The sequence below is a fragment of the Biomphalaria glabrata genome, chromosome 9 (genome assembly GCF_947242115.1).
Source record: "Biomphalaria glabrata chromosome 9, xgBioGlab47.1, whole genome shotgun sequence".
In the NCBI taxonomy this organism is placed as follows: domain Eukaryota; kingdom Metazoa; phylum Mollusca; class Gastropoda; family Planorbidae; genus Biomphalaria; species Biomphalaria glabrata.
Window position 1 is genome coordinate 13,296,824 of NC_074719.1, and position 13,169 is coordinate 13,309,992.

A 13,169-nucleotide genomic window follows, 5' to 3' on the forward strand; every position below is an offset into this window, starting at 1 on the left:
GACCAACATTGGACGTAACAGATTTTGTTGAGCTGGGCCATTCTAAAGTACTTGTTATTCCTATACAAATATCAGGCGATCTTCTGGGAAATAGGATGTTGAGTTCTCTTTCTGTTTGATAGCTCTAGGAATTACTTTTTGTTGTAATATAAGTTTGGACATTGTGTTTTAATTCTGATTTGATAACAAAGTAATCATGTACAGTACGGGAATGGTGGTCCTTTGAGAGACAACAAATCGGGTCCTCTTATATGTGGGTCCTTTTATCCACTATGCAAATTTGCAAAGTACCGTGCACCTGTAATATTGTTTTTAACTTTTACGAGTGTATCGTACCTGTTTTACTTTTCAAACTTTTCAATTTGTTTGCGTTGAATTAATCTTAAAAGAGGTCCTGATATCAGCTGAGTAACTCTTTAAGTTCAGAAGAATATATACTATTTATGTATTCTACATGTAAAATGTAGTCCTAGAATCCTCTAGATCAGGGGTTCTCAGTCTGTGGGTCGCGACCCCCTTTGGAAGCTTGATTGACGGTTTGCGTGGGGTAGACCATCGAAAATATAGATTATTTTTGTCTATTCTTCTATTGCTGTGTGTGTCTGGGAGTGGGGTCGCGGCAGAGTGGAGGATTGTAAAAAGGGGTCGCCGAGCTTAAAAGGTTGAGAACCGCTGCTCTAGATATAGTTATTTTTACTAAATGTTAACTCTCACACCAATGACTTGATTGTTCTCTACATCTGTCACCATGGTTTCTAGTTTATCTTTCTATTGGTCTAGCAGAGTCTCGCTAACGATACGTTAATGTGTAAATGTTTCCTTTTCTTATTGCTGTCTGTGTTTAGAAGTTCAGTTTTGTTGTTGTTTTTTTTACGTGACCAACTGGTTGTTTCAAGTAGTTATGGAACTAACAGGTTAGTTGAAAACTTGATCAATTATAAGTCTTATCTTTCAGAGCTAGGGATAAGTGAGAGAGAGAAAGAGAGAGAGAGAGTGTGTGTGTGAGAGAGAGAAAGAGTGAGAGTGAGGGAGAGAGAGTGAGAGAGAGTGAGACAGTGAGAGAGTGAGTGTGAGAGAGTGAGTGTGAGTGAGAGAGAGTGAGTGTGAGTGAGAGAGAGTGAGTGTGAGTGAGAGAGAATGAGAGTGAGAGAGAGAGTGTGAGAGAGAGAATGAGAGTGAGAGAGTGTGAGAAAGAGAGAGAGAGTGAGAGAGAGTGAGAGAGAGAGAGTGAGAGTGAGAGAGAGTGAGTGAGAGAGAGTGAGAGAGAGAGTGAGAGAAAGAGAAAGAGAGAGAGAGGGTAGGAAAGAAGGAGAGAAACTCGGGGAATCACAAACCACATCCTGAAGATTATAGGAGGGCTAGAACTTCTGTTGTCTACACCAATGTCAGGTCATACTCTGGACCCACCCGGTGATTAAAGCTACCCCTCACAAGGACCGATCAGCAGAACATGCACGCAGTATTTTCTTCTAGATTTACGTTTCACACTTTCTCTCTTTCTCTTGACCTTGACCTGGACATGACAAGAAAAAAAAATCCTCATCAATTTACTTTTTTTTTTTGTTTCCTTCAGTTCTGCTTCTGTTCCTAAGAACTGTGATTCACTCAGTAAACTGATTCCCTTTCAAACAAATCTATTCTCTTTTGTTATTGATCATTCATTTACTTTATTGATTTAACTCAGACTAACATGTAGTTTTTTTACCTAGCGTCTGAGGCGAAGTTAGTCTCAAAGTCCTTTTAGTCAACAATAACTCCATTGCAACTATTGACAAAACATTGTTCCCTTGACTTTGCTTGTATTCTGTGCTTGTAATAAAATAATGTTCTATAGTTATACGACATCTTCACTTATCAATAAATCTTTCGATCTATACAACCTGTAGACTGGTCCAAACATAAACGTCACTATGTGACGGCTATGTAGGCCAGATAGTGTCTCTACATATCTGACGGCTATGTAGGCCAGATAGTGTCTCTGCATGTGTGACGGCTATGTAGGCCAGATAGTGTCTCTGCATATGTGACGGCTATGTAGGCCAGATAGTGTCTCTGCATATGTGACAGCTACGTAGGCCAGATAGTGTCTCTGCATATGTGACGGCTATGTAGGACAGATAGTGTCTCTGCATGTGTGACGGCTATGTAGGCCAGATAGTGTCTCTGCATGTGTGACGGCTATGTAGGCCAGATAGTGTCTCTGCATATGTGACGGCTATGTAGGCCAGATAGTGTCTCTGCATGTGTGACGGTTATGTAGGCCAGATAGTGTCTCTGCATGTGTGACGACTATGTAGGACAGATAGTGTCTCTGCATATGTGACGGCTATGTAGGCCAGATAGTGTCTCTGCATATGTGACGGCTATGTAGGACAGATAGTGTCTCTGCATGTGTGACGGCTATGTAGGCCAGATAGTGTCTCTGCATATGTGACGGCTATGTAGGACAGATAGTGTCTCTGCATATGTGACGGCTATGTAGGACAGATAGTGTCTCTGCATGTGTGACGGCTATGTAGGACAGATAGTGTCTCTGCATATGTGACGGCTATGTAGGACAGATAGTGTCTCTGCATGTGTGACGGCTATGTAGGACAGATAGTGTCTCTGCATATGTGACGGCTATGTAGGACAGATAGTGTCTCTGCATGTGTGACGGCTATGTAGGACAGATAGTGTCTCTGCATATGTGACGGCTATGTAGGACAGATAGTGTCTCTGCATATGTGACGGCTATGTAGGCCAGATAGTGTCTCTGCATATGTGACGGCTATGTAGGACAGATAGTGTCTCTGCATGTGTGACGTCTATGTAGGCCAGATAGTGTCTCTGCATATGTGACGGCTATGTAGGACAGATAGTGTCTCTGCATATGTGACGGCTATGTAGGACAGATAGTGTCTCTGCATGTGTGACGGCTATGTAGGACAGATAGTGTCTCTGCATATGTGACGGCTATGTAGGACAGATAGTGTCTCTGCATGTGTGACGGCTATGTAGGACAGATAGTGTCTCTGCATATGTGACGGCTATGTAGGACAGATAGTGTCTCTGCATGTGTGACGGCTATGTAGGACAGATAGTGTCTCTGCATATGTGACGGCTATGTAGGACAGATAGTGTCTCTGCATGTGTGACGGCTATGTAGGACAGATAGTGTCTCTGCATATGTGACGGCTATGTAGGACAGATAGTGTCTCTGCATATGTGACGGCTACGTAGGACAGATAGTGTCTATGCATATGTGACAGCTACGTAGGCCAGATAGTGTCTCTGCATATGTGACAGCTACGTAGGCCAGATAGTGTCTCTGCATATGTGACAGCTACGTAGGCCAGATAGTGGCTCTGCATATGTGACAGCTACGTAGGCCAGATAGTGTCTCTGCATATGTGACAGCTACGTAGGCCAGATAGTGTCTCTGCATATGTGACAGCTACGTAGGCCAGATAGTGTATATGTGACGGCTGCGTAGGAGTGTTTGTTTGGCTACAACCGATGAGCCCTAGAAATGTATTTATGGGGTCTAAATTTTGGAAGGGTTGTTCTAAACTTTGGAAGGGTTGTTCTAAATTTTGGAAGGGTTGTTCCTTTCAGACAGTTCCATGGGAGGCAACTAAGTCAAGATAGTTTAATTATCGATTACAACTGATGAGACAAAGAAAAGGTCGTGTGTACGGAAGGTCGAAAGGTCGAGGTATCAATTATGGAAAGGGTGTTTGTACACACACACACACACGCACCACAATCACAGCCTCGTTCCAATCGGCCGATTCGATAGGAGGAAGAGAGCAAATGTACTTCATTGGTTAAGAACTACTGGACTTCGTTAAGTGTGTGTTTGAGGGGGCGGGCCTTTTCGGAGGATGCCACAAAGAATTCTGGTCAAAATAAAATATTTTTTTACAATTTGAGACATTTGCTTATCTGTATAAAGAACACTTTCCATAGTACTAGTGTACTATTCCGTAAATAGAGAAGGACAAGGACTGAACACAAGACAACATTCAGTGGGTTGTTAATTGTACACATTTTATAATTATTTATTACGTTATATAGCGATGATTCGTGTTAGTTAAATTGTTTTTCAAACGCCCACCTAACTTTTAGATTATGGATAAATATTTGAATTACGTAAATCTGCTCCTGAATATTTAACATTCGGATTTCTACTGTAAAAATGTTTCAGCGATCAGCCAAATGTGCCATGTTTCAGCGATCAGCCAAATGTGCCATGTTTCAGCGATCAGCCAAATGTACCATGTTTCAGCGATCAGCCAAATGTACCATGTTTCAGCGATCAGCCAAATGTGTCATGTTTCAGCGATCAGCCAAATGTACCATGTTTCAGCGATCAGCCAAATGTACCATGTTTCAGCGATCAGCCAAATGTACCATGTTTCAGCGATCAGCCAAATGTACCATGTTTCAGCGATCAGCCAAATGTACCATGTTTCAGCGATCAGCCAAATGTGTCATGTTTCAGCGATCAGCCAAATGTACCATGTTTCAGCGATCAGCCAAATGTACCATGTTTCAGCGATGAGCCAAATGTACCATGATTAGCGATGAGCCAAATGTACCATGTTTCAAGGGAAGTAAATCTTGTAACAAATCACACGAACTAAAAGACAAAACCGTAGATCTCTTTTAATGTAGAGTAAAAAAAGTGTATACAAATCAGCAGAAAATTATTAGCAACACTTCAACAGTGAAGGAAAAAAACTCTTAAGGCTTTCTATATTATTACATTGCGAAAAGCGCAGAGCAAACATGGTTGCGGAGAGCTTATTATGCCAGCGGCTTAAGAGATATGCGATTTGGGCAGACAAAGTAGGCTGCGTCGGGGGTCCGCTAACATTGTATGGCTTGTAAAAGGGCCCCTGAACGGAAAAAGTTTGAGAACCTCTGAATTTATTCAACAGTGCCTGAGTTTAGCTTTCGAAGGAACCACAACTCATATTCTTATAATTATACAATAAAAGGATGACAATGTAGAAAAACTATAGTATTATCATACATATTCTGTAGAATGGTGCGACTCTGCGCTTATCAAAAGTGCTTCCACTGCCACGATGGGGAAACAACTCCGTTCCTTTTAGTCGTTAGGCCCAAACTTATCTTTGCCTTAAGAATTTTAATTGTGGATACTTCATGGGCGTAGCCAGGATTTTTTTTCGGGGGGGGGGATTTTTTTCTCCCCCCCCCCCACGCGAATTTTTTTTTTAATATGTATTTATGTGTGTGTGTGTGTGTGTGTAAATAATCTTTGTTGCATTCTGACCCTTCATTCTTTCGGAAGACGTTTATTGTGCCCTAGAAGATGTTCTTCCTGTAGTTAGTGGAAAAATTGTAGATTCCCCGCCAATACTAGCAAGAGGGTCTGGGGGAGCGCTAGAAGCTCCCCCAGCGCGGGGCGAAGCCCCGCCGCCAAGCACTATTTCTGATATTGAAAGCCAACAAAATGCATATTCTGAGTTATCTACAGTGCATTTTCCTGCTATTAAAAAGTTTTATTTCAAAAACCTAATGTGCTATTCTTACTGACTTAGACCCTCCCGCGCGGTTTGGCGCATTTGCCGTCAAGCTGTTTCCATAAAATTGTAGATTCCCTGCCATTACTAGCAAGAGGTCTGGGGAGCGCTAGCGCGGGGCGAAGCCCCGCCGCCAATCACTATTTCTGGTATTGAAAGCCAACAAAATGCATATTCTGAGGTATCTACAGTGCATTTTCCTGCTATTAAAAAGTTTTATTTCAAAAACCTAATGTGCTATTCTTACTGACTTAGACCCTACCGCGCCGTTCGGAGCATTTGACGTCAAGCTGTTTCCATAAAAATCTGTCACTGGTAATGTCTTAAGCCTCTTCCCACCTGCCATGAGGACTTCAATGAATGAGTGGCGTCAAGTTGTACTAGGATATCATTGCCACTCTTCTTATGCGTAATTCTTTTTGTCGGAGAACATGTCCGGCAAACCTCATGCGACGCTCTGTCACAATCTTACTTAAGGGTCGACTCCCAGTTCGGCATAGGATTTCCTTGATTTAAACCCGATCTCTATAACTGACTACTAAAATCTGTCTTAGCCATCTTTGTTGAGCCACATTTAGTGTTTTTCAATTTCGGCAGATGACTATTCACTGCACTTTATTAATGGAGTCCCGCCACTGATAAAAATGTGTAACCTCTCTTGAATACGCTCTTGAATACGCTCTTGGAATTAAGTGACTGTAGTTTGCTTTAGATTTTATATCGAAAAGAGAAGTTTTATCGTCAAAATCATCTGTTGGGGGTTTTCCACCTCAAAATGCTCTGTAGTGGGATCTTAAACTCAAAACCATCTGGAGGGGTTTTAAACTGCCATCTGTAGAAGAGGGGTTTAAACTCAAAACCCCCGATTGGATTTTAGTGTGTAATTTGCTTTTTTTATATTGAAGAGGTATTTTTAGCATTAAACCCCTCTGAATGGGGGTTTAAGCTCAAAACCCTTTTGGCAACGCTCATAGCATTTTGAGTGCGTAATTTGCTTTTTTCTTACACTGAAGATGTATTTTTTAGCCTCAAACCCCCCTGGCGGGGGGTTTAAACTCAAGACCCCTTTGGCTGCGTTCATAGATTTTAGTATGAGTAATTTGCTTTTATTTATATTAAAGGAGTACTTTTTAGCTTCAAACTCCACTGGAGGGGAGTTTAAACTCAAAACCCCTTTGACTACACTCAAAACATTTTGAGTGTATAATTTGTTTTGTTTTTATTATTAAAGAGGTATTTTTTACCTTCAAACCCCGCTAAAGTGGGGTTTAAACAAAAAACTAAGTCAAAACCCATTTAGCTACGCTCATAACATTTTGAGTGCGTAATTAACTTTTTTTATATTGAAGAAGGGGTTTATCGTAAATTTTGGAGGGGGGTTTAAAATCAAAATCTCTCTTGGAATTAGGGGATTTTTGTTTGCATTTTTGTTTTGTTTTGTTTTATAGAAGAGGGGGGGGGAGGTTAACTGCAAAAACCCCAAGTAGGGGGTTTAAAACTCAAAACCCATAGTAGGGGGTTTTAAACACAAAACCCCTGGTAGGGGTTTTTAAACTCGAACCCCCCTGGTAGGGGGTTTTAAACTCAAAACCCCCTTGTTAAGGGGTTTTAAACACAAAACCCCATTGGTTGTGCTGGGGCAATTGATGGTTTAGTATTAAAATCTCAACTTAAATAAACAAAATCAAAACAAAAAATCATTCACTAAATTCCGATCCCCCCCCCCCCGCCCGAAGGGGGGGGGGGATTTTATTTCGGGGGGGGGGGGGTTGAACCCCAACCCCCCCCCCTGGCTACGCCCATGGGATACTTACATTGAAAATAAAAGCGCAGACTGACTAAGACTAGACCTTGTCCAGATACAAAAGAAAATCTTACATCAGTTTCTAAATGACGCTAAAAAATCCAAACTTTAATAAAATAAAATAAAAAAAACCACAGCGAGCTGGTCTTCGAGACTTGAATGTTCAATATTGACAGAACGTCAAGACAAGAGCCAAGGAAACAGCGCGCTTGCTAACGCCTTAATAATTAAAAAAGGAAATTTTGAGCCTACAAGACTCCTTAGTGCATGTGGTTCATACTTGTCACGTGGTACACATGCGTATTATGTTGATTACGTCAGTTATATCATTTACGTAGTTCAAAGCGTCTACACCGGCCAATGTTATATCAATTATAACGACATAGGCTGGAACAGTTATTGTTGTATGTTATAAAGACACATCTTGCTTCATGAGTCGTGGAAATGTCTGTATCCTCGCCTTCACCAGCTCGTTTGATTATTGGAGCACTGCAGTGACCTGCTGACCAGCGCTCGAGATTTAGATTTCCACATGTCCTCAGATTTTCTCTCTGTTGATGACGTTTTTCTGCACCTCTTTTTTTTCTGGTAACGTTCCATGCATGGAAGGTCTTTGCGAAGTCCTGAAGCATCTTGTAACACGAACTGACTTAGGCCATAGATTTTTTTTAATGGTCAGAAGAACCCGGTGAAGTTATGATATTTCTCAATTCCGTCGAATGTTTCAACATTTGATTTTCTGACTTGTTTCAGAGCTCTGTACATTGCTGTAGTCTCTTTAAATATCAGTTCTGACAAATAAATATACATTTTTATAACGAATATATTTGAAATTGACAATGTATCAACTACCTGTAGCCTTACAAATAATTTATTTAGCAGGAGACAGAACTTTCTTTTGAGGATGGCACGAGAGAGAGGAAAGGGAAGTAACAGATGACAGAAGTGGGAAAAAAATGGATTATCTTCTCATAACGTTAGCAAGAAACTTTTCAAAATTCCCCCGGGAAGGTCAATATTTAGGAACCATTGATCTGAAAATGATTATAAGCGATATATAAGATTTTTTTTCTTCTGCAAAAGAAACTTCCCTTATTAATGACATCGAAACTAATTAGATGTGCGTGTTAGGAGGTAGCCCAAGTCAGAAGTCGCCTACATTACAAGAAGAACATGAGATAGAACAAGTTTGGTGTCATGAGTTATAGAATGTTCCGAACATTTTTTACATTTTGATTTTAAATTTATAAATTCAGTATTTAAGATAAGATAAATGGAATATTTTAAAATTTATTTTGACTATTATTGTCCACCACAGCGTTACTAATACAACACAAACACGAATAACAATCACACAAGGAAGTCTTCCACACTCACAACCAGCGCTTTATGAATTAGTTTCTGTGAACATCTCGCTGACGACAGATGATCTTGCAACATTCTGACTAAAATTGCAATAAAGGATTTGTACGATCTTTCTGTTCTAGTCCATGAGTGGAGAGCCAGGTCTGATGTAACTGTGGTTAAGTGTGTGGAGATAGTCTTTAAGGATGTTAAATGTTTTGGAAATGCATTTTTAGTAACAGTTGCGTTTTTACTTTTTAACTACATGTAAAAAAAAAATTTACCACCTAGGGCCCACACTAAAAAAAGTAAAGTAAAGTTCCCCTTTCAGACCTTGTGGTCTATAAGGCAGATGATGTAAAGGTCATCTGTTTCTGTGGCCCACGGTTAACAAGGGTGTCATGTGGCCAGCACAACGACCAAACGCCTTTACTTTTCCCTAACTAATGTCAGGTACCCATTAGAGCTGAGTGGACTCAGAGGCGCCCAAAATTAAAAAATCCCAGTCTTCACCAGGATTCGAACCCCGGTCCCCGGTTCGGAAGCCAAGCGCTTTACCGCTCAGCCACCAAGCCCACACTGCCCTATATTAATTGACACCCCTGGGTGGGGGGGTGTACTGTTAGCTGTTACTGATAGTTACAACTTACAACAGGTTGTGGCGTTCTAGAGCAAACGAACAAATGTTTTCCTACGAGGACCCTCATTTGAGCTCCATGCCTAGAGCCTTTAAACGTCTATTGTGTCTTTGTCATTAGATGTAGAGAAGTGCCTTATTAAAAAAAAGATAAGATGTGATGATTTCCTGAACTTTTAATTAGCGTCACTTTTTTTTTTTTGTGGTTAGTTTCAAAGCATTAATTATTCTCGAAAACAAAATACAAACAAGGAAATAATACACACACCTATGTTCAATTATTTATTTTTCCACAAGTGACGAATATTTCGATACACTCAAGGTCATTTGAAAGGTCATCGATGTTAACTCTAGAAAATAAAAGTGTTTACCTATGTAGATCTAGAACTAAACTAAAAAACTAAAGTACCTTTTCAGACCATGTGATCTAGAGGGTTTTCCGTTTCTATTCCCGACGGTTAACGAGGGTGTCATGTAGCCAACACAACGACCAACCACTTTACTTTTTCTCAACTAATACCTGGTACCCACTCGAGTTGGGTGGACTCAGGGGCGACCTAAGAATCCCGAAATTTAAAATCCCATTCTTCACCAGGATTCGAACCCTGCACCCTTGATTCGAGACGTCAAGCGCTCTACCACTCGGCCTCCACGTTTATCATTTTCAATAAATAATGTCGAGACACATTAATGAACATTTGTCTTTAACAGTACAGAGGATGACTCGTGTTTCTATTTTAATCCCAGACATTTCTGTAACGTGTTTAAGTAAAGCCTTCATCAAATAATAATACTATAGAATCTAGATTTAGTAAAGTTAAACTATTTTGGGCACAGTTTGTTTTGTTTTCTATTTCGAAGATAACTGTACTTGTCTTTATGCTATTTTTATTGTCCAAAGTACTGAGCGCCAACGTTGGTAAAGGTGAGAAGATAGGGGGGAATAATCAAATAAAAAGAAACAGACCAATCGCATTATCTCGCCTGGCTATGAATATTGCAAAAAAAACGCTAAGAGAGAAAGGCTGATAGGGATCAACACATTCATTTAATAGTGGACAGTACTGAGTGGCGAGAGGGGAGAGAGGGAGGGAGAGATAGGGAAAGAGGGAGAGAGAGGGAGAGGGGGGGAGAGAGGGAGAGAGAGGGGGAGAGGGAGAGAGTGAAAGAGGAAGAGAGAGGGGGAGAGGGGGAGAGAGAGGAGGAGGGGAATGTAAAGAAGAAGAAATGCCGACCTGAACTACTACGAGTAAGTCACCAAGACTCTATAGATCTATACACTATATGTTCACTGTAAGTAAAGTATCTGTCTGCTATATGCATTTTCTGATGGATTTATCTGAATACGATTTAAAAGGGAAAGCTTTAAGTAAAACCTCTTTCGGGCATGTGGTATCCGCTCTGGACTGTAGTCTTGATGGCCCCGGGTTTGAGCATTGCCTGTCGCCATCACACCCTGTCCTGTTGGAGGTTAGGGCTCACATGTAATAGTCTTCAATTCTGAGGGAACATCCGAAACATGTCAAACAAACAGAAGATCTACTGATCACTTTGTACTTCATGGTCAAACACATTAGTAATGGCCAGAGTGTACTTTTGTTATTGTATGTGTGGGTGTATTTCTGTAGACTGATGTGGCAGTATGGCAAAGATGCCATTTTTAGAGAAAAGATGGATTGGATATAAAGTTAATTATTAAACTAAACGTGGGGTGTTTAAAGAGAGAGCTATGTCTACTGAAGTAGATCTGAATGAGATGAAAGATCATTGAAAATTCTTTAACATCTTCAAGTTATCTTGGGATTTAATTCCTATATTACATATTACTAGTCACTACTACACTTCCATTGAAAGCCTGTGAATGTTTGCGAATACAAATTGAGTTTATTTTGTTGTAACGTAGCTTCTCGGGATTGTTTCTTTACATTTATAACATACGCTTGCAAGCTAGATCGAATGATTGGAGGATTGATTTGAGAATTTGATGATCGGAGGATTAGATGATCGGAGAATTGGATGGTCGGATGATTGGATGAGCTGTCTGGAGCTACGTCACAACACACAACGAGTGTAACGTCACTGGGCTAAAGTGAAAGTTGATAGTTTAGAAGCGAGACCAATCGTTACAGAAAGCCTGACGTCACGACCTGTGACGCAGCAACGAGCTTTTGGTCTAAACTGCACACAGGTTGCGAGGTCGCAGGTCAGTGTTCAGGCCTTCTATAACAATAGGCCTCGGTAGGAGTATCGGTCACATGTTTTTGAATCCCTCAGTTTATGGGGAAATGGTCAAAAGAGACATGCCCAAGTTCTTTGATATCCTTCAGTTGAGGCAAGGTGTCACAAACTTAGAAACTGTAGTTCAGGTCTTGGGAATAAAATGTACAATCATTCGAGTTGTACATTGTCACAAAAATAGAAAACTTTTATATTCTTATAGAGCTAAATAGCAAAAAAAAAAAAACATGCTATTTGTATTTTATAAGATTATTTATCTTGTCAATTTATTTTTAGTCTATTATCAAACCGTTAAACATGGTCAAATTACAAAATAAAATCGCATTAATAAACAAAAAAGATTTAGTTTCAGCAATATTATAAGTCTATGACGGCTTTTTAATCAAATATATATATACAGAGTTTTAAAATAGCTTCAAACTTTAAATAAACCTATCACATGACATGAAACTAAAATGTTCACTCAGACAAGGACATAAAACAAAAGTGTACATTCTGGCAATACAACTTAATTAGATATCTTACCTAATGTCCTGATAGCAAACCTTATTGCTCTTATATTTTACTCTTATATTTTACTCTTAGGCCTATATGTTGCTCTTACAAATGGATCTTCTTAACACCGAGCAAGTTACGTCATTTCCTGTAGCATGGACACGTTATCTCGGCATTCCATGGCCATTTGTTTTTTAACGAGATCTTTCCCAGGGCTATTTATTTTTTCTAGACTTGTAAAATTAAAATATTTTCTAATTAATTTTTCTTTTACTTAACATGGAGTTTTGCTGAATATCAGCCTGGTTTTACACAACATTTTACCGAAGCTAATAATCTACTGACTTTTAGAGGCAAGCAAACAAAGAAACATTTACTAAAGTGCATAGACACATTAAGAGAAATGCTGAAAGTACTCAAGTTATTTCTAGCGAATGGAAAGGAGAGTGGGGGTGGACATTTAAATGAAATCATGTCTCTTTTTTAGCGGCCCCCGAAGGGGTAATAGACGCTATTAGTTTTCTGTGGTCTGTCCGTCCGTCCCGTTTAGACCTTGCAGACTGGTAGAGATATTGAAACTCCAGTGTTTGTTACTATTAATACTGAATAGTTGTAAAAATGGTGTATTTTTATGAAAACAAATGCTTGAATAGTTGATTTTAAAAAATTATTTTTTTTTGCTTTCAGAAAAGAAAAAAGTAGCCTTTGCATTGGAACTTTGAAAGGTTTAAAATATCAAGATGTTGGATTTTCAATATCTTTTCTAGTTTACGAGATCTAAACGGGACGGACGGACAGACCACACAAAACTAATAGCGTCTCTTCCCCTTTCGGGGGCCGCTAAAAAAATGGGGAGAAAAAAAAGTTTTTTTTTAAGTTGTTGTTAGATCTATCTACGTTATGTTAGTGATAACCTTTTAAACCTTGTAATTATTTAAATTGAGTAAATGTAGGGGGGGGGAAACCTATACAATCATGATAAGTGAAGATAGAGCACAGCTCCTGACTGGGACAGATTGAACCAGCCAATAAATCACTCGAACACTGGCTCAATGACTTATCACATTAATGTGACATGGTCCTGCACAAGTGCTTCGTGTACTCAGTGCGCATTCGA

At 39.8% G+C, this 13,169-nt stretch overlaps 1 protein-coding gene across 2 annotated transcripts in view; it reads left to right on the forward strand.

Moving 5' to 3' along the window:
- Positions 1-13,169, forward strand: part of LOC106074689 (uncharacterized) — a 103,976-nt gene that overhangs the window by 53,044 nt on the left and 37,763 nt on the right. The gene's annotated exons all lie outside the window — the stretch shown is intronic.